Source organism: Nilaparvata lugens, chromosome 9 (genome assembly GCF_014356525.2).
Source record: "Nilaparvata lugens isolate BPH chromosome 9, ASM1435652v1, whole genome shotgun sequence".
NCBI classification, from domain to species: domain Eukaryota; kingdom Metazoa; phylum Arthropoda; class Insecta; order Hemiptera; family Delphacidae; genus Nilaparvata; species Nilaparvata lugens.
In genome coordinates this window covers 22,653,386-22,677,228 of record NC_052512.1, presented here as the reverse complement: position 1 = coordinate 22,677,228, position 23,843 = coordinate 22,653,386, and the positions used below count along the sequence as shown (strand labels likewise).

At 35.1% G+C, this 23,843-nt stretch overlaps 1 protein-coding gene across 1 annotated transcript in view; it reads left to right on the top strand.

Moving 5' to 3' along the window:
* The first annotated feature begins 734 nt into the window (after nt 1-734).
* LOC120353080 overlaps nt 735-23,843 on the top strand; it is a 48,149-nt gene continuing 25,040 nt past the window's right edge. The window contains exon 1 of the mRNA XM_039435638.1: nt 735-781. The gene's annotated coding sequence lies outside the window, so the exon portion shown is untranslated. The remainder of the gene's footprint in view (nt 782-23,843) is intronic.

The following is a 23,843-nucleotide window of genomic DNA, read 5'->3' as shown; positions in this document are numbered from 1 at the left end:
AACCCTTCACAAAATAAGAGAAAAAAGAGTGAGAGAGAGGTAGTGAGAGAAAAAATATATATATATATATATATATATTATATATATAGAGAGAGAGAGTGTGTGAGTGAGTGAGTAAGAGAGGTGGAGAGACACAGGTGTTACCATGGTAGCTGGTAGATGGTTGTCATAGTAACGCCCTCTCAAATTATTATTATGTTGTTTCAGGAGGGAGAATACAGTAGAAAGATAACAAACAAAGAGAAAGAGAGAAAGAGAAAAGTTAAGGTAGTAAAGAGAGATTGAAAGTGAGAGATATTGTGAGTGAGATGCTGTGAGAGAGATCAGATTTATCAATTTATGGTTATTTTCTATTTAATATCAAATATCAGGTGTGATAACCCCTCCAAGCTCACCCCCACTAAATTTAGGAAAATTTTGGTAATTAGCCTACACTAGACACAATTAGAATTAGATCAGATTGCTTTATTCGAGTTGATAATATTTATAGGAGTGCCTATACCACAGAGAAAAGTAGCATAATCTATATTATTATATGTTATCTTTTCTCAATGCCTATAACAACTGATTAGTTTCATTACTAACAATTTAAACTTGCAAAAAGTCATGTTGAAAACTAGATGCAGCCAGAAGAAGAGGAAGGCCAAGAACACGATGGAAGCAGGATGTGGAGAGCGATGGGAGACAGTGGCTGGAGGAGGAAGGCGGAAGACAGATATAGTTGGAGGATGATTATGGAGGAGGACAAAGTCCACATTGGGCTATAGCGCCAGGATAAGTTGTAAGTATGAACTTCGATATTTTATATGAAATAACGATAACACTAGTAGCTCTATGAATAGTAGACCTCACGCAGTCTTCTCATCCAAAAGTATCTGATGTCACCTGTTTGAAATGTTAACAAAATGAGTTCACGTTTAAAGTTGTATTCTATATAATATAGAATACCATATTATGATAATTCAACCAGTTCCGTGATAATCTTTCCATCTGATGAAAATATTCTTCAAATATTTGAAAATTAATTAATAATTCTTTTGTTCATTTAATTATTTTTAATCGCCTATTAAATTTGTTTTTTCAAATAATGTGAGAATATTGATACTGATGAGCACGCATAATAAATAATACCATGACTGCAAAACAGAATATTAAAACTCTATATAAATAGACACGGCTTCTCCAGACATCTGTGTCTAGAGACACGCATGCAATGAATAATCGATTTGTCAGCTGATTGATAATGAATAATTCTATATAGTTTGATTAATCCTATCTTCAGAGTAGATGATATATATAGTGATATCTGAGTATGGAGGAATTCATTTTCTTTTCATATTATCCTTCAAATGCAGAATTTCAAAAAAAACCTTGTGTATACATCGACGCGCAGTTGAAAAGGAATATCCTTGTCAAATCTCATAGAATTCTATCAACGCGTTTGGCCGTAAATGCGTTACATACATACAGACAAAAGAAAATCCGAGTTAAAACATAGACCTCACTACGATCGGTCAAATTGTATTGTGTTGTCCCAACATAATGGGGATACAATATTGGAGATACTCATTGAACGAACTTTCCATTGAGTATGTGTCCCGAAGAGAAGGAGATCATTGAAGAGCACGATCCAAGAAATAAGTTGTAAGGGGTAAATTTGTACCGGAAAACGGGGAATTTTCGTGAAATGTACGGTAGAAAAAGGGAAATTTCCCTGAAACTTTCAAGTTGGAGACACTGGCGACACCCACGTCTACTGACATATATATCTGTCAGATTCACTTCAAGCTGTCAGTATTACCCGTAAAATTTGACAACGCTCCCCATTTCATTAATTCTGACTAGTTTGGGGAAAATCTCACTATAGATATATTGCGTGTACTCTGATCCCATCCGGGTTTTGCAACCCAGCTATCCAGGAAGGGGGCCTCAAACCCTTGCAGACCCTAGACACACCCCAAACTCACTTCCAACCCACACCCTTATAATACCCCCCTCATGTGAACCCTCTAACCTTCCCACCTTCCGTATACCACCACAAACCCTGCCAAGTGCCAACGCTGTTGTCTGTATTCCATACCTGGCAATATTGCAGAACTGTATAATAGCAGTGAGGTTATTACAGTGAAGCCCGGTTGCAGAAAAGCCGGTTAAATTTTAACCGTGATTAATTTCAGGAGAACCAATCAGAGAAGGATTTTCTCACAAGACGGCTTCTCTGATTGGTTCTCCTGGAATTAATCACGATTAACATTTAACCAGCTTCTGTGCGACCGGTATTGAGATTCACTCTCTAATTCCAGAGAATGGAGCATTGGTAGAATGGGAAGAATTGATGTTATATATAAGGAATCGTGTCAGTTTAAAGTGTATCTTCAGTCCATTACTTTAGTTAATTACTAAAACTAAATTGAGCTTCAGATCTTTGATCGAAGGCTTAGTTGGACAAGCGTTAGCGAGTTCTCAATTTTGACTTACTGAAGTCGTTGACCGTCTGTTTGTATGTTCTACAATAACTTTAGAAAGGATTGATCAATCAGCTTCAAATTTTGAATACGTATTCTTCGAACCTTTTCACAGGTCAAGTTCGTTGGACAACAAAATTGACTCAATCCTTCGTCCTTTTCCAGGATATAACGATTAACATTGAAAGTGCATTGAGAAAAATTGTTATGATTCAAAATTTGATCAGCTGAAGAATTCATTGCATGCAATCACTACAGTTTTTCCAATCATTCATTCATAATATCAGCTGAGGCTATTTGGGAGCTATCACACGCGCTGACACATGATTTCAGCTGGTTAATTTATAACTTTTACATCAACGAAATGATACGGGATGATATATCAATGTGCGGTTCCCAGCATTTATTTTCTCTTGGAACTCTGTATCGAAATCATGTATCATATCACCACTACATTCTTATTTGAAAAAAATAATTTGGCATCATTTGAGGGTCAAAGATGTTGAAGCGACAGAGTAATATTATGAGAAGTAATTTTTCATTTCAAATAGGAAACTTCCTTTCAAATTATACTTGTGAAAGAAATATTCAGCTGTTTTCATAATTTTCATCAACTCTGTATAATTAATGCTGTGTTTACACCAAAGTTATTAACAAAATGTTAATAACTGATCCTTATAGATTCTATTAGATTGAACATAACTTATCATACACAGCATGATGAACATATGTGTCTATCAAGAATTTATAAGGATTAAGTTATTAACATTTTTCTAATAACTTTGGTGTGAACGTAGCTTAACAGTAGCAGTTTTTAAAGATTACATCAGTTCTTGAGCGATTTCTCCAAACCAGGGGGTCACTAGTATTGTTTATAAGGTGTACTGACAGTAAAGTGATACTGTACTTACTATATTGATGATGTAGTAGGTTCCCAACCGAGTTTAACAAAGAGATTATTAAATAAATAAATAATAAATAATCATAAATTTTATGATCTAACAACCAAAAATAGTTTTTCAAATATTTCAATTAAATCAATGATTGTGACAATAATTACAAATAGTTTTTACTCGATATAAATTCACAGTTAAAAATTCAAAGTTTTGAAAATCCATTGTTTTGTAAATAACAACATAAAATCTATCAGAACAAATTTGCTCTTGTGAAGCACTTTTTTGAAAAGAAGGCTTCTCTGATTGGTTCTTGTGGCATTTGATCACGATTAAAGTTTTACAGGCTTTTGTACAACTGGGCCTTGGTAGATCAATCAATACTGTTGTATTTTATAATTTTAATTGTCTTATTCTTTTTACTTGATATGATCTCATATATGAATCCTAATTCTTCAAATTGCTTCACAAAATACCAATAATTATTCTACATAATATAAGCTATCTCATTACTTTTTCGCCCCACTTGGATGTAATGAGCTGGTTTTCGTGCGTCATATGGAGGCCGAGAATGATTGTTTTCTGACCAGGCCGGTAAAAGTTTTACGGCCCTAGGGCTGTAAAATAACCTTGAATTCAGCTGATTCTGATTTGACGTGAACGTGTTTACAAAATGGTTTATGAAAGGAAATCAGTTTATGCTTTTAGAATTGAAAAAGTATTCTGCAATAAGATACTATCATTTTATTTGGATGAATAAAATGCTGATAAGATATATATTATAAACTATTCAAATTCAATTTTCAGAGTAGGATAGAACTTCTAACCTAAACTTCCGAAGTCAACGACAACAAGCATTGTTGACGTTGACATTCAGATTGGCCAAATTTCAAGTGTGCTAAAACAGCTGATCAAAAACTTTTCATTATTTGTGTTTATTATTCAAGAATCAAAACATTTATAATAATATCATCTTATTGTCATTTGGAAGAATAAAAAGTATAAACTCAACCTCTTACATAATTGATCATAATATTTAAGGTTATTTAGACAAATCAGAATAAAAATTCGAAACACTTGGACAATTTCCGGATATTCAGATTACCTCAGATTTGCTAGAGCTATGACCTTCCTGTTTTGCTTTCGGAAGTGCCTAATAAACAATTATTCTCATATTTATATCGTTTATTTTTCTGTGTGGCGAAAAATAACGTTCTCACCATGGGCAAAAATGTTTTTCCGGCTCTCAATCTTTTCTAGTCCTCGGCCTACGGCCTCGGACTTGAAACCCGATTTCGAGCCGGAAAAGTCACATTTTCGGCCCTAGGTGCGAAATATACTATTACGTAACCATGAATTAAGTTATATTATCCTCTAGTGTTGTTTTTATTCATTTATGTATTTATACATTGATAGATACAATATAATTCTCAACTATGAATGATTGGAAAAGGAACAACAGGCTTAAAGCCCAAAACTATTCTTTTCCAAAATTTGAATGGAAATTGACCAAAAATAGGTCATATTTATCACTTCATAAGTTTTGTTCAATTTTGAATCCAAAATATAAATATAAACTAGAAATTTAGAATTTGGATAAGTTGAAAACCAAATTGAATAAAAATATTTCACTAAACCATCATTGATAAGATTGGAATATACTGTAATAATTATTGAACATTTAAAAACTTGAAATTAAACTCAGACTCACTTCTAAAATGCCTTGAAATTTCTCTAATATAGCTATACAAATTAATACCCGCCGAAAAGATCATCTTAAGGTGCTTACGGACTTACTCGCCACGAACACACGCATTTCACTTTTCATCAGTTGATGCTATGCTTATTATATCAGTTCTGTATCTTACTGTTTCTATACAAACACAGCTATTAAATATAAGCATAATGAAAAGTTAAATGCGCGTGTTTGTGGCGCATAAGTCTGCACGCACCTTAATAAAAACAAGGCGACCACACTGTTCTTCTACAGTCAGTATGTCTTGTGTACCAACCCACAAAACCCTTCAGACAGTGATCACTCTACGAGCGACCCCCCCCTCAAATCCTCCAGACAGCGCACAGGAACACCCCACACCCCCCAAAATTACTATACGCCAGATTCATTTTGAACTTTCAGTATCCATTGAATGGAATGCATTGCTGCTATTCACAAGGGGATGCTGTGAATCTCGCTATAGGAAGCAGATAGGGGGGTTCTCCTGAATACCCCCACTAGTCCCCTTCAAACCCCCAGAACTCCCCCTCCCAACCACCAAGTTTCCCCTCTTACAAATTCCCGGGAAAGGGTCTGACTCACTGTCAGCACAGCCTTGATTGAAGGGAATGAATGGTTTTATATGTAAGGAATGCTGACTGATTAATGTGAATTTTACCATAGTAGTAGACAGTCTGTAGCTACCCCATAACCCCCCTCCCGAGATCCACCGATCTGTAACCACCCCCGATCCTCCGCGATCAACGGAGCATTGCCCTTTAAATAGGCCCCGGCTATTTCAAATACAGGGCTTATATATAGATACATATTTTGAATAGTCCATTCAAAGCTATGTAAGGTGTAAGCAGGGTGTATAAAGTTATATGTCAAGCCTATTTCAACATTCTTACCCTGGACACACCAAGTTCAAGTTTGTTCTATAAATGGAAATTACTGAGATATTGCATTTATTCAAATCTATATCTATAAAAATAAAAATCTGGTGTGGCGCACTCACACAACTTTCATTTCCGTTATGAAAATTGATCACCTGACGCTTGTGTTCATGCGCATCTCAAGTCCTTATTCAAATATATGAGCCAGCTGGTGACAGGACAATAACGCACGGAGACACACGAGGTCTGCTATCTCTTCATTTATAAATGCAATAGGTTTTTCAAGACCTAGCATGTAACAAATAAATCAATCAATCAATCTTCATAGTGAATGATCTAATAGAATAAACAGTTGCCAACAGTTTACAATTGAATAATTACATTTCTCGAATTTCGAGCTTATTTTCAATTTTAGGTGAAAATGTTACTGAACATTAATTGTAGATATTTTCATACTGAATCTTTTTCACTTGAAATTTTTTGTTTCAATTGTATCTTAAGCCTGATACAATTGTATGTAATATTGGTCAATTACAAATAGATATACTATGAATTTGATTTAGAATGATATATATGTTTGCTACAATATTTGTTAATATAATACTATGTACTAATATCGGGACACCGAGCTCCGCTCTGGATTACAAAAGCATAATTATACAATTTATTACGAAAGAAGAAATTATAATATATTTATCGTTCATACAGGACGGTTCTATCTGATCACAGTGGATTGAGATCAATTCCCAGAGGAATGAAAAAATTTCTCTCACAAAAGCATCTTAAATTTTAATCCAAATCAGAGGAGACCATTTCGAAAATATAGCTTTTCAGAATGGTTCTTTTGGAATTAATCAGGATTAGAATGTAACCAGCTCTTGTACAACCGGAACTGATTGAATGATTACAAAAGTTCAACAGCTGAGTCTCAGTTCCATACACATGCACTCGCTCACTCATTTCCATCATCAACAGACGACGAAATTTCCAGCTGTTTTTCCAAGGACGTATTTATCCTTTTAATCTTCTTCAGCGATTATCCCAGGGTTGAGACCTAGTGCAATCGAATTTTTATATCATAAACCTACCTCTAAATTTCGTAAGAATCGTTAGAGCCGTTTTCGAGATCCGGTCACATACAGATATATAAACATCTAATCATCTAAACATAATACTGGGGCACCGAGCTTCGCTCGCTATTTTTATGCTATAATATTAAGCGAGCAATTCCTGTATTTATATATCTGGTTATTTATGTTCAACGGAACTCGAAAACGGCTCTAACGATTTTCACGAAATTTGGAACATTTAGGTTTATGATATAAAAATTCGATTGCACTAGGTCTCATCCTTGGGAAAACTCGCTGAACGACATTAAAAGGATAATTCATCCTTGGAAAACAAGATTATAATTTTATCGTCTGTCGATAACAGGAGATGCGTGTGCCTGTGTGGGAGATCAGTTGTGTAATCAATTAGCTTACCGTATCTCGCGAGAAATCTATAAATTTTAATTTGACTCGATCAAAATAATCTGATTTGTTGACAAGAGATGGTATATCATAGTATTCGAAGTTAATAATTTTTACAGTTCCAACTGATTAGTGAATGTCGTTTTGTTATTCAATTTGGTTTGTAATAGTATATTTCGCACCTAGGGCCGAAAATGAGACTTTTCCGGCTCGAAAACGGTTTTCAAGTCCGAGGCCGTAGGCCGAGGACTAGAAAAGATTGAGAGCCGGAAAAACATTTTTGCTCGTGGTGCGAACGCTATTTTTCGCCACACAGAAAAATAAACAATATATATTTGAAAATGTTTGAAAATAATTGTTCATTAAGCACTTCCGAAAGCAAAAGTGGAAGGTCATTGCTCTAGCAAATCTGAGGTAATCTGAATATCAGGAAATTGTCCAAGTATTTTTATTTTTTATTCTGATTTGTCTAAATAAAAAGATTATGTTCAATTATGTGGGAGGTTGAGTTTATACTTTTTCATTCTTTCAAATGACAATAAGATGATATTATTATAAATGTTTTAATTATTGAATAATAAACACAAATAATGAAAAGTTTTTTGATCAGCTGTTCTAGCACACTTGAAATTTGACCAATCTGAATGTCAACGTCAACAATGCTTGTTGTCATTGACTTGGGAAGTCTAGGTTAGAAGTTCTATCCTACTCTGAAAATCGAATTTGAATGGTTTATAATACATATCTTATCTGTATTTCATTCATCCAAATAAAATGATAGTATATTATTGCAGAATACTTCATTCAATTCTAGAATCATAAACTGATTCCGTTTCATAAACTATTTGTTAAAACGTTCAGCACCATGGATATTGCCCAATTAGTTCCAAAATTATCCACCAGGTCTCGTAATAAACGAAGTAGGCTACTATGAGGTTTGAGGTTAGATTCTATTATACTCTGAAAATTGAATTTGAATAGTTCATAATATCTTATTTGTATTTCATTCATCCAAATAAAATGATAGTATCTTATTGCAAAATACTTTATCCAGTTCTAGAAGCATAAACTGATTCCGTTTCATAAACTATTTTGTAAACACATTCACATCAAATCAGAATCAGCTGACTTCAAGGTTATTTTACAGCCCTAGGGCCGTAAAAATTTTACCGGCCTGGTCAGAAAACAATCTCTTTCGGCCTCCATATGACGCACGTAAACCAGCTCATTACATCCAAGTGGGGCGAAAACAATTTAAATTAGAACGTTTATGTTTTCAAATATTTGGACTGAAAATTTGACCTGAATTCAACTGTATGGAACATTACCTACTTTTTGGACTATTTATAGTGTATAAATCAAAATTCGGGGAAGAAACAGTTTTGTTTCTGTTAGTCTGTCAGCCTGTTAGTCCTTTCCCAATCATTTTAAAGTTGAGTTCTGTTTATCAATAAATAAATAACGAGCGAAGCTCGGTGACCTGATATTTTATTGATAAACAGAACACAATTCTCTAAAATGATCGTGTTTATATTTCACAGCTGGCTATTTATGTCATCTCATGAATTTCGGGGATGCGATATTTTGATTTTTCACATACTCACTCCCTCATTCACTTTTTTACTATCCACAGCTGTTTCAGCCAAGGATGAATTATCCTTTTAATGTCGTTCAGCGAGTTTTCCCAAGGATGAGACCTAGTGCAATCGAATTTTTATATCATAAACCTACCATGTTCCAAATTTCGTGAAAATCGTTAGAGCCATTTTCGAGATCCGTTGAACATAAATAACCAGATATAAAAATACAAATATACGGAAATTGCTCGCTTAATATAATAGGATAATCAGAAATTGCTCGTTTAATAGTATAGGATGTACTATTCTACACTATCCGCACCTAGTTACTTACTATTTTGGACTTTCTGTAGTAAACATGTTTTCTACAAAAAAGGGAAATAAACGAAAATAAGTTTTTCTTGCTGAATTTTTGTTCTCGTGAGATCAGCTGGATGATCACATGCACTCGTTCACTCTCTTCCATTACGGTATCGACAGACGACAAAATTTACAGTTGTTTTCCCAAGGACGTATTCATCCTTTTAATGTCCTTCAGCGAGTTACCCCAGGGTTGAGACCTAGTGCAATCGATTTTTTTTTAACATAAACCTACTTTTTTTCAAATTTCGTGAGAATCGTTAGAGCCGTTTTCGAGATCCGGTCACATACAGATAAGCATCTATATATCATAAGCATCTATCATATATATAAACATCTAAGCATCTGAACATATAAACAGAAATTGCTTGTTTAATAGTATAAGATAAAACTCTGTACAAAAAATCCAATTGGAAAAGGAAATCGATAGAGACAGTGCAAGCAACATTGTAATTAAAACAAGAAATAATATTTGAAAATAAAATTTTCTTGAAAATAAATTTTTGAAATAATGTAAATCAGCATTTACACTGCCCTTGTTAGACTTGGCTGTCTTCTCTGATTGAGATATCTTATCCTAAAAAGGCTGTGCAACTTTTAGATGAGTTATTTTTGGAAATTTTTTTTTGTAAATGGAATAACTTTCTCAAAAATTGATATTTTCGAAAAAAAATTGTTTTTTTCAATCAACAATACCATGAAGAATTTATCCTCCAAAACTCATTGATAAATCTCTTACCGAATTTTAAATGTTCTGTCCCAAAAATTTAAACTTTGGGCACTCATATCACAAAAAGTAATGATCGGAATAAATGTTTTCCCGAAAAAAGTTTTTCATTTTGATAGCTTGATGATATTCAAATCGAAAAACTTTGAAAAATATCACCAGTAGAAAGTTTTTTTTTGCCTTTGCACAGCCTTTGAAAGTTACAGGAGGTAATAGCTTATTCAAATCTTCCAAAGATATCACAGGTTTTCCGTCGGTTTTCCTCATAAGTATGTTGCCGTTCCGGATCCAGAGGTACTAGTAGGCGTGTTCCTCCTCCGCTAGTCTTTCCAGAGACACCACACCACGTTTCTTCTTTCGGGCGACCGGCTTTCACTCAAGTATAGTGCAATGTCAGTGGGGAGGTTCATAATAGACTATGTCGCGTGGAGAAGTCTCCTTTCACCCTTAGTTTGCTGTAGGAGCTCTTCTTTATCAATTCTTCTCGTTAATTTGATGATGATTGGCGCGTTTGCCTGCTATTCTGCTTTGTAGTCGATGACAGTTGTCTACCTGCAGATCCGTGATTTCGTGTCTGAGAGCTTTGCCAACCGATTTGACTACTTCCAGCAAATTAACATTTTTTTCCTCAGGAAAGTTATGCAATTCGAGACAATTGGCTCTGGAGTATTGCTACAAATCCGAGACAGCGCGATGCAAATCTTCATTTTCCTTTCTCAAAGTTTTTATTTCCGTAGCTTGCGAGTCGATTTCATCGAGACACACAGACAAAGTGCCCTCTTCAATTTTCAATTTATTCAGAACGTCCTCGATATCAGTATGGCACCTCTCTATGGAATTTCCTACATTAGTCTCAATTCTTTTGAAGTCTTTCTGCAAGTCTTCTAGCACCAGCATCACATGTTTGAGGGATAATTCATCCGTCGAGGCCGCAGCTCCCAGGGAGATATTTAACCTCTTCTCTCTTGTACACGGATCACACCTCCAAACCTTTTCACCATCAATTTCTTCGGTTTTCATATTGACACAGTCACCGTGGAACTTACTGTAACAATCGCTGCATTCAACTTCAATGTCTTTTCCCACCCTAAAAGACTTATGACACATTTTGCACGACATATTTACCGAATAACACTCACGAATGTAATCATTGGAATGTGGAATTGAATAGAGCGAGAACAGTTGTAGTAGAAACACAGCTTTATCTTTTCCTGATAAGCGCGCACCTTCTCCTTCTCCAAAAACAACCTTCTCCTTCGACTGCTCGACATCTACTCTGAATACAACAGTTCCTGAGCGAGCTCTTCAACCCAGGGGGCACCTAGTTACCTAATATCTACATGAATTGGGTCGATATGTACCAGATCGGTTGAAAGATCAGTTGTTCGTTTAAAACACGAATCATTAACACATTACAATAAATGCAAACATACATATGAAACTTAGATGGTGCATATATGAGAGATCTATTCAAATCTAATCTAGTTTAAGAATCGCATCAAGGTTAAATCCTACATCTGCCATGTCTAACGAATATGTGTGCCAATATGTTCCCTTCCTTCTATTATGCTCCTCTTCTATCAATGGGGATTATTCTCTTCTTTTCTCTAGGTAACCGTTCTCCCTTATTTCTTGACAAACTCAAGGGAGGTTCCTCATTCCTTTATTTCTTTTGTCCTTTTATGCAACGGTTATGTTAGCACGTGGTCCTATTGTGTTCTCCTGCTTCTTCTCCTTATCTTTTACCTCTTCTTCCACATTTTCTCCCTCACTCTTTTATTCAAGATCCCAGCTGCATCCTCTGATCATGGATTTCTATACTATTCAGCTAAAATCTCACATTCTGCTTCCTATCTTTCTTCCCCTCTTCCTTCTCCTTCTCCTCCTCCTCCCCTCATTCATATGTCCATACCTCATACCTACATATACTTCTTCTCCCACTCCTTCACCTCCTCATTTTCCTCCCCTTCTCTCTAAAGTAGTAGATAATGAACGCAGAGTAGTATTTTCAAGCTCCTGTTTCTAAAGCTTTTCAACTGAGTTTTAGTGAAGTAATTTTGTTGAAACTTGGTGGAGGTGTGCAAGTAGTGCTGCTAGTTGTAGTGATACCTCAGTTTTTTAGTAGTGAGTGTTCAAGCCCTAAAAATCGAGAAAACATGTATCATAACTCGCCAATGAATACTAGGGCTAGCGCCAGTCGAGACTCTGTGACTGCTACAGCTCGTGGTGCAATGAGAAGGTCCTTATCAGCCGATAACGACTTTGACGTTTCACCTGCTCTCCTAGAGACGATAAAACTAACGGTTACAGCAGTCCTCATTGACGATTCTGTTATACAAAAATTAGCTGATAAGTTAGCGCCCCTCATTGAAAACAAACTTTCATCAATGCAGTCTGAGATGAACGCATTGAGAACTCAAATCACGGAACTCCAAACAGTACTTGCTGTCATAGAAAGTGAACCTACAAAGTGTGATTATGCTCTGGACAGTCTCGAGCAATATCATAGGCGTAATAATGTTACAATATTTGGCATAAGTGAAGGTCCTAACGGGAACACTGATAGTTTGGTTGTGGATTTGATCCGTAATGATATGGGATTGCAGTTCGATAGATCGCATCGAGTTGGCCGAAAAAATCCCCAAAATAACCGACCCAGACCAATAATTATTGTTAAGCTGATAAGTTACAGAGCCCGTCGTCTCATCTTCGACAAAAAACGCAAGCTAAAGGGTTCGGGCGTCCTCGTGCGTGAGGATCTCACGGGGCGTCGCGTCGCTCTCTATAGGCAGATGGTGGCTGAGCATGGTGTCAAAAATGTATGGACCAGTGACGACAGAGTCATGTGAGGATGGTCGGCGGTATGAACCGCCAGCTGCAGTCAGACTCCATGTGATGCTGTACAATCAAAGGCTTTCAGTTATTCTTATTATTTCCTTTCTTGGAAGACTTATTTTAATTTATTCTTATTATCTGAGAAAGGACTGATTTATTATTATTTATCATTTATTATTCCATAGCAAGGATTTTAACATGATTATTTTATGAAAAACATAATTTTTATTCAATTTTCAACATTATGTTAGATTTTTTTAAGCAATACAGTACATTACTTTCTTAGCATACTTGGTATTGTGAGCACTTATAATTGCACATAGTTTATCAATTTTTCTCTCACCCTTTCTAGATTTCCATGACTTATTAGTATGATTTGAATTTTGTAATACTTGTTTTCATTCAATATCTCATATTATAGGTTTTATTCAGTGTTTATCAAGCACTAATTCTATTCAATGCTTATCATTTCTATCTGTTTCCCATTTCTCACTAATACTATCCTATCTTTCTCACCCAGAGTTCATTTTCCTCTTATACACGGTAGCTTGTTATACGTATGTCTTGACAATTGTATGTTATGAACCTATCCCATCTTAAGCACTTAATAAATAGTCATTCTAATCACTTAAACTGTTCTACATAAATGACGGATCCAATAAGAGTCTAATTGGTGAGAGCACTGATACAGCCTTAACTGGATTACTGTTGCTTGGCTTACATTGATCTTACTGCTGAGCCGAATTCTAGTCTGCAAAGATCACTAAATTATGCAGTCCATTTTATTTTTGATGCTAGGCGTGATGACCACATCACTCCTTCAAGGAGTTGGGGTGGCTCAAGTTGATGGGGCGCAGAAGGTATTTCCTTCTGGTCTTAACTTACAAGTTGATTGTTGGTCATCACTTACAAGTGATGGTCCTGGCTATCTTCGAGACTCCTTCACATTCCTCGCTGACATCCAACCCAATCGTGGCACCAGGTCTCATCACCTCACACTCCAATTACCACTTCATCGAACTGCTATTTTCACTTCATCTTTCCTCACATCCACCTGCCGAGCATAGAGCTATCTGCCCCCCCCCCACCTGATCCAATCCAATTCATTGGCTTCAAGAGGAATCTGTTAAAATATTCAATTGATGGTGACTAAGCTATTGTCCTGTTTCTTCTAATGTTAATTTCATTTCTCTGCGTTCCATTCATTATTATTCACTTAAATTGACATTCTCATTCTTATTTCTATTCATTTATTCAATTTGGTCTATTTTCTACAATCTTTTTTTCATCAATTACTAGTTTAGCCGAGGTGCTGCTGGTCTAGAATAGGAGGCCCAACGTCCCAAAAACCCAAGGTGCTAGAGTGGTAGAACCCCACCGAAAATCCGGGTTCATTTATATCCATAATCCTCTATATTCTACATCCTTACACCTCTCTAAATATCCTTAATATCCTCCCACTTGTACCTTTCATATCTTCCACTTCCATGTGACTTCTGCCCATCCAATTAATTAGCCTACATTTGTTTCATCATTTGTATAAACTTACAATAATATTTTTCACTATGTAAGCCTATTGTATTTAATTAATTTAGAAGTGTTATTTTTTGTTTTGTTTAATTTTATAAGTGTTTGCCTCTTGTCAGACCTGGCAATGTAAGATGAATTAAATAAATATCAAATATCTTCTTCTAGTTCTCCTTTTTCTTTTTCACCTACAGCTTCATCCCATTATTGGTTCCCAACACCAGATCCTTCCTTCTTCTATCTTCTTCTAATAATCTTTTAATATCTTCTTCTACTTCTCCTTTTTCTTTTTCACCTACACCTTCATCCCATTATTGTTTCCCAACACCAGATCATTTCTTCTTCTATTCCTAGCTCTCTTTCTCCTTCTCTTCCCGCTCTACCTTCTCCATCTTGTATAATCCATGTAACTATGTACCATCCTCTATAGACTCATGTTATTTTAATTATCCACTGCATACTGCTGTATATTACTGAAAGTTGATTACCCTGATCTACCTTCAGCCTACTCCATTTTAATAATTAATGATTTGATCTTACTTACTTATATAATCATTCTACTTTATCAATTTTCTGTTTTTTTCTCTTGAATCTCCATACTGATTGAAACTTTTACAATATTTCCATTTTTAAATAAATCAGTTGAATTAATGAAATTAACGTTTTGGTAGAGAGTTAGTGGGAAAGAATACTTCGAATATTCTTTCCGAAGAATGGACATTGATATGTCCAAAGCTCTGCCAATTTATGTAGATGCATGACAATATTATCATTGTTATCTATAGTTATTACAAATTGTTTTTTTTTCATATTATATACAGCTCAATAATTATCTTCTTAATTTATATTTTGTAAAATTCATCCATAACTTTGCTGTATTGTAAGCTATTGTATATAAGTGTATAAGCCAGTATATATTGTAATCTACATAAATAAAGTAATCAATCAAATCAATCAATCTTCTTCTCCCTCCTCTTCTTCTTCTTCTTCTTCTTCTTCTTCTTCCATCTCTTTATTACCTCTTCCATCTCATCATCTTATCTCACCACCTCATCCTTTCTCCTCCTCCTCCTCCTCCTCCTCCTCCTCTCCCTCCTATTCCTCTTCCACCTCCTCCTCCTCATCCTCCTCCTCCTTCTCCTACTCCTCCTCCTCCTCCTCCTCCTCCTCTTTCTCCTCACCGTCTTTCTCCATCACCTACTCTTCCTCTTCATTGGTCAGGGCATCTCCTCCTTCTTCACCTTCTCATTCATCTGTCTCCTTTCACATTCTTCTTCTATAACCACTCTCTTCCACTCCTCGTACATGAGATCAGCTCCGTCATACCACCTCTCCTTGATTTTCCTTTGTGATCAATGACAACACATCTGCTATATAAAAACATGAATCATTAATTTAGAAATTTCATTCATTTATTTTTGTATCTCATTCATATTTTTGAACACTTTATTCAGTAATGCATCTCTTACACACGTGCTTCAATATTTTTTCCTCCACCTACTGTCTAAAGTGCTTACTTCACTTCCTGGAACATAATACTAAAGTGTCACTTTCTACTTTCCTTGCCCTATTACCATAGGTAAGGAAAGTATTGCTTTCCAAAAAAAATTAAGGTACCCCAATTTCAAGTTTTCTATAGGTTACAAGGTCCCCTGAGACCAAAAACATGATTTTTTTTTTGTGTGTGTGTGTGTGTGTGTGTGTGTGTGTGTGTGTGTGTGTGTGTGTGCGGTGTGTGTGTGTGTGTGTGTGTGTGTGTGTGTGTGTGTGTGTGTGTGTGTGTGTGTGTGTGTGTGTGTGTGTGTGTGTGTGTGTGTGTGTGTGTGTGTGTCTGTGAACACGATATCTCCATTCCTAATCAACCGATTGACTTGAAATTTTAAACGTGAGGTCCTTATACCATGAGGATTCGACAATAAGAAATTCTATAAAATTGAATTCAAAATGGCGGAAAGAATGGCGGACAATTACTAAAAAACCATGTTTTTCACGGTTTTCTCGAAAACAGCTCTAACAATTTTCTTCAAAATTATACCATGGATAGCTATTTATAAGCCCTATCAACTGACATGAGTCTCATTTCTGGGAAAATTTCAGGAGCTACGTAATATTCTTGAGAAAAAAAACCATGTTTTTCACGATTTTCTCAAAGATGACTTGACCGATTTCTTTCAAATTCATACCCTGTATTTATCAGCTCTATCAACTGGCATGAGTCTCCTCTCTGGGAAACTAATGGGGGGGTCCACCCCATCCTTGAGAAATGGACTTTGTAACCTCCTTCTCGTGCATGAGCTAGGTAGGTAGAGCAGTTCATAAAAAGAACACATAGACGAGATATTTCATCTGTAGAACAGCTGTTTTGACTACTTTTAAGAAAATCATCGAATTTCACAATTCACACAAAGGAAAAAGTACTCTGAAAACAATTATATAATTATACACATTATACAGAAGTCTGATAGTAGTTTCAAATATGTTGCCGTCAACCGTCATTATGATATTCCCCTGAATTATTCTCGTTTAAGAAAGGGGCTTACAGTTCAATGAGCAAGGAAAGTTGTGTGAGTGTACCACACCAGATTTTTTGATCTCGGGACGAAATAACAAAAAAACTCTCTAGGGCGTAAAAGTAACTTCATTTAAATAGCAAGGGAAGCATCCTCAATACCTCAACCAGAAATTTGCCCACTCATGAAGTATATGTTTGTATGATATCACATACTTAATATTGGTAGACGATAAAAATTTATATATATTTCAAAATATTTTATTTTATTCCAAATACCAGCTAACAAATATTTTTCATGTTCGATTCAAATCTGAAACGCGCGAACTGGAGTCAGCCATTCTTGATAGACGGCCAGCTGATAATTGTTACAACTTTTGCCAATAGAAAGCGCAATCGGCAGTGCCAATAACTGCCAATCAGACGACCGGTTTCTAGGTTATGTTGTTAAAGAAAACATTGTCACAAATAAAGTTTCTATGAGAAAATGTAGGTGGAGGAAAAATGTTGTGTAAATCACGAGTGAAATATGCTTTTTTCCCCCTTAGGGAGAAAAAACGGTACTTTACACTCTAGATATACAAATAACTAATTCCAACCATTTTTGAATCGAAATGCGTGTAAAAAGACGGATTTTAAACTACATGGCTTATGGAGGATGAAATTCACTACAATTCTATACCAATTTTTCATAGAAAAATGGCTCAAAATCTGGAGAGAAGATAATTTTTTTGAAATTTTCGGCTTCTTCAAACTTAACTAACTACTGTACTTTCAAAACTATTCATTCTTCATTCGATTTGAAGCACGTGAAAGGAAAAATCCTGGTCTACAATTTGAGACCAAATTCAATAATACTCTATCATCAAGGGCCCCCGAGGTGGAAGGTATTGAGAACATAAAAGCACTTTTGATAATATTTTTCCCGAAATCACAAGTTGCTGCCAGTATTACTCAAATGCAACGTTAGTAGAAATAACTAGCTTTTTGCACTCTAGTGAGGTTCACTTTATAATGGCAGTGGAGAAAGATAGGAGAAGAACGTTGCCGATTCTCGGTCTTGTCAGTGCCTTCTATAGACGGTAGTTGATACCGGTTTATTGATGCAATATTAACTGTTCATTCTCGTTTAAAATAATCAATTATATTCTATCAAGCGATGAATTATATTTCTTAATAATTTCATAATGAATTTACATGATTAAGATTAAATATTTTGTTAATCAATTATAAATTCTACATTGTGAAAAACGATCTGGCATCAGAGCAAAGCACGTAAGAGATAGCGCTATCCACTTCATTGGATGATAAAAAAGGATAGCAGTGCTATGCACTTTATTGAATGATAGACAAGGATAGCAATACCATTGCTAATCAAACACTGCCATTATAACGCGGACCTCCCTATAAGTTGACTTCAATGGGCATCCTGAGCGAAAAAAAACGTACTTTGTGCAGATTGACTGGACAAGTAAGATTATAGCACATCAAAAAAGTTTGACTTTTGAAACATAATTTCAATGTTATTGAAACGAGTTACAACTTTCAAACGAAACATTTTTCTCGAAAAACTTATATAAGACAAAATTTAAAATTATGATGTTATAATTTCCAAATTGTTTGGCTTTGTATGGGAATAACTTCTTGAACAATAAATATACAATGGAATGTTATATGACATTACTTGTAGATCTATTCATCCGTATCAGGATTGATTCAGAGTCAGACTGATACTTATATCTTGATTATTTGGATATACTTCTTTTGCAGTTTCTAACTTCTAGGAGGTGCTGTCGGGGGGGGGGGGGGTGCCTGGCTATGTACTATGTATACTAACACCCTGCAAATATTCAGTTTTCCCATAATTTGTTGCTCATCAATGTCTATTGACTGGGGTATGATTCGATCATCGGTTCTCGGGACATTAGTCCGGTTAGATGACATCACTCAACTGCCGTAAGATTTGATAGATTCAACCGTGAAGGCTGGTTTTCACTAGTAAGTTAGTGGTCGAGTAACTGGCATACCAACTCTAACGAGCTAACTCTACTCTACTTACATGGTCGAGTAACTGTTTTCACTACAATTTGAGAATAGTAGGTAAAGTGTGTTGTCTAGTAAACAGAACTAACTTAAAAATGTCAATACTTTTTTATAAATTAACACTTGAACACTTTAATAAATTAACACTTTTTACTTAAAAAAAATGTATTATTACTTTGCTTAATATTATCACACAATCTTGTTAATTTTATTGTACTGTATACTTCTAATTTTTTAATCTTGATAACTTTATTACTGTTATTATTTTGTTATTGTAGATATGTCTGTAAAATTATTTGGCAAATAAATATAAATTTCAATTTCAATTATTGATAAATAACAATACTTCTTCAACTTGATAGCCCATGACACGACTCCAGTAGCTCAGAAATGTTTTTATTAGCATAGTAGTGATAGAGTAGAGTGAGAAGCGGTGGTGTGGGAAGGCAAATGGTAGAGTACTATCCCATGGTGCTATCCCACCCTACTCTACTAAAAACTAGTACTCTACCATGAACGCTTTCATTGAGAGAGTTCACAAGATAGTTAGTACTTGCCCAGGGAACTCTAACACTAACTCTACTAATGAAAACCAGGCTTAAGTGTGATCGATCGCTGTACAGATGTAGCTCACAGAACTAATATAATGATTTTGAAAGCTGCTTTTACCTAATTTATGCCTACTTATTTAGACAGTTTAAGCCTATAAAGATGAGAAGATTTACTCACTTAGAAGTCTCGTTGAATCATGGACCTAAGAATCGATGAAAATTACTCGTGGAAAAAGTACACTAATATGTGGGAATCCATCTATATGGTACAATTTATTCTCACTCAGCCGTCGCCATTGACTTGAAATAGTCCCTTTACAACTCATGGGAATAGTTATTTGTGCAACTAGTGCGCAAAGTGACAGTTTGCTGCACCGAAAGAAAACGTTTACGGTAAGCACCGTAAGGAATGGTTTGTTGAGTGCAGCAGAGGAACTTTGCACACGTATTTCACATTAAGTTTTTCCTACAGTTACCATTGAATATGAAAAGTGGGTAATTATGGGTAAAAATTGCCTGAAATGCATCAAATGTTTTTCTGTGTAATTTTATTATTGATAAAAACCTTAATTTATTGTCAAATTGAATAAAAATGTTGTCCTTGGTTATAATATCTAATACTAATAATTAGCGCGTTGTGCTTCGTTGCACCTCTGCTCACTATAGCAGCCCAGTCACTGTTACCAACTTCATTTTGATTTTGCTGCACTGTTGCTCCATATAACCTACTAAGTATTTTGCGTTGCCATGTTGCAAATCTGGAGTGCAGAAAAATTTTTCCCGCACTAGAGCGGAAAAGTGATTCTTTGCGTTCTGTAATCAGTGCAGCAATGGCCACTTTTCAACGTAACTGTAGGAAATAGTATATTTCGCACCTAGGGCCGAAAATGAGATATTTCCGGCTCGAAATCGGTTTTTAAGTCCGAGGCCGTAGGCCGAGGACTAGAAAAGATTGAGAGCCGGAAATACATTTTTGCCCATGGTGCGAACGCTATTTTTCGCCACACCAAGAAAAAACTTCCAATATATGAGAAATTAAAAATAAATAAAATTCAAACAGCCTATTTTGATAGTTTGAATCTTGGTTATGACAACTTTCACTGTCAATTAATTTCAATATTACTAATTAATGATTTACAATAGTGACAATATTTTTATACTATTAATATTTCGAATAATTGTTTGAATTTTTATAGCTCGCGCTTTGCGCCTGGTGCAATATCTCATGGATAGATGGATGAATAGAATTTTCATTACTATTGTGAAATAATGTGATTAAAAAATTAATATAATTGCATATTTCACAGTTTTGTCTCAAAATATATCTAAAAAATTGATTGAAATTTAAATTACGGTAACTAATATAAAAAATAGCTAATAAAAGTCGAAATTCATCGACAAAAAAAAATGTCACTGACCGAGGTTCGAACCTAGATCATGTTTGTAATTCACTGAGCTTAGAGCTTTTGAGTACACGCCTTTACACTCTCGGCCATTGCTCCTTTAGATCGAACTGGCCTGTAAGTCAGGTAACGTATGTAGGCTACTATAATATAGTGTAGCCTATAGCGGCAAAATTTAAGCCGGTTTGCCGGCATTTTCACAACAAAATATTGCTCTGAAAATAGTTAAATCATAGAGAAAACATTCGAAGATTCAATCTTGAGTGGGCCTAATGTTTTCTCTATATGGTTTGATATTGAAGAAAAATTATCTAAAAGTTTTAATAATGAATTACGGAAAAATTACTAGGAATTTTTTAGTCAAGGCTGAGTTTCACCAGTAGGCTTACCTTAAACTTTAGATCTCTGCTGTATTTTCCTATTATTATTGTAGATTGTATTGCATTAAGAAGTGGAATTCGATAATAAAAAAGAAACAATTATTACTCTACCTCACTTTTAAATATCGATACAATTATTGTACTTTGATTTCAAATTCGATTCTTCACTTTTAAAGACTTGCGATACGTACCTTTCTGACAATGGACAATGTAGCCAACATTATATTGTTGAGGCTATGGATATATCATCGTATTCTATTGTTTGATATCAAAAACACAATAATAAATATTAAATTATGAAACAGTAATTTATAAAATATATTATTATAGACATAATACCGCGATTCACGATACATAATTATATAGATTATTACAGTCATTATGAGATTATCTCTCCATGATTTTTGTGAGATCGGACACGATCAGCTGTTATTCAAGGTCATTTTACAGCCCTAGGGCTGTAAAGTTTTACCGGCCTGGTCGGAAAACAATCACTTTCGGCCTCCATATGACGCACGTAAACCAGCTCATTACATCCAAGTGTGGCGAAAAAATATTTTCAGCGTACCAGGCACGCCCACTGGATAAGTCATATTCAATAAATTATTGTAATCTGTGATAAGTTCTAAATAGTGTGTTGTGTCTTTTCGGTCTCAAAATTTAATCGTTTTTTCAAAGTTTGGAATTTTAAGTTACAACTATTTGTAATTAATTTAAAACTTTTTTTAATTTAAAAATGATAAGTGTATGATGAATTATGTGTTTTTAATTGTAAATTGAAGAATTTTGAAGAGATACATAACCTAACTACATTTGGACTGTTGTATAAATTAGAATTGGAACCGTTTTGGGCGTTTTAGCCTGTGGTACTTTTCCGTAAGTTGTGTAATTCTGGATAATTGAATAAATAAATAAAATAAATAAGTGAAAATCTAGCTTATTAGATGGGTGATTCTGAACCAGTCCATGTTTCTGTTATGAAAAACAAATTATCTTGGATTTAAATTGTGTATTTTGAACTGAAGCATTCATAGATGTTTTGTAAGCACAACAAATTGAATTAAATTTTCTATATTGAGGTCCACGTTATAATGACAGTGGAGAAAGATAGGAGAACAGCGTTGCCGATTATTTGCCTTGCCACTGCCTTTTATAGGATAGCTGATACCGGTGAATCTAATGTAATATTATCTATTTGAAATAGTCAATTATATTTTATTCTTCAAGAGAATGTAATTATTTCTCAATGATTAAAGAATAAATTTTCATGATTGAAATGGAATATTCTGTTAATTAATTATATTTATACATTGTTGAAAAATCTGGTGTGGTACACTCACACAACTTTCCTTGCTCATTGAACTGAAAGCCTCATTCTTAAACGAGAATAATTTAGGGGAGTAACATAATGACGATTGGCGGCAACATATTTGAAACTACGATCAGACTACTGTGCCGGATGTCCCACAAAGAGGTTTACACGTTTAATTTCATATTACGTGCCCATTATTGCACCGAAGTTTTTTGAATTTTACACAGTTTATAAAGTAGGTTCTGAAAATATTCTGGGAAAATTTCAGCTCCCTAACCTTCGTAGAAACAAAATGGCGGCATATTGAAAATTTTTCCAATTCGCTTACTACTTTCATGAGTTATTATCTTTTTTTTTACTACGTTGCAGTAGTATTGGCTCATTTGATGGTACCAGAAATGGATCAAGCAATCTTCCAACAAGATGGTGCTCAACCGCATTTCGCAAATCATGTTAAGCAATTATTACTAAATGACAAACTTCATGGCCGTCGGATTGGTCGTGGAAGTGATTTTCTAGATTGGTCACCCCGACCAGATTTAATTGTTTGTGACTTCTTTTTATGGGGTTACTTGAAGGAGAAAGTTTATAACCATAAATTCAATAATGATATGGAACTAAAACGATCAATAGAAGAGGAACTTCTCCGGATACCGCGGTTTCTTTGTAAGCCATTTCTTTAGAGCTTACGAATCTGTTATCCGCTTTTATCAGTGTGTTGGTGTGGATGGGTTTCAATTTCAATAATTTTGGACCCCCGACTGGATCGTCCAAAAATGAGATCAGCGGGCTAGCTTCGCTCGCCTGCATGTAGACCTCCGCGGAACCTCTGTACCGATTTTTGGACCCCCGACTGGATTGTCCAAAATGAGATCAGCGGGCTCGCTTCGCTCGCCTGCATGTAGACCTCAGCGGAGCCTCTGTACCGAATTTGAACGTATTATGTCAATTTGATCTCGAAAAACACCTGTTACTATATCGGCGTATCTTTGGCGAACAAAATTCTTCCACCTCAGCTAAACCTGTGTACTGAATTTTTTTAAATATAATTCCATCAATTATTGAAAAACGTGAGGAAACGCAGAAAAGCTGAGAAACCGCTTATTTTGGGCGTATCTTTGGCGTTATTTCAAATTCCTTCTAACACAACATTATTGCACCCCAGCTGAGCTTCTGTAG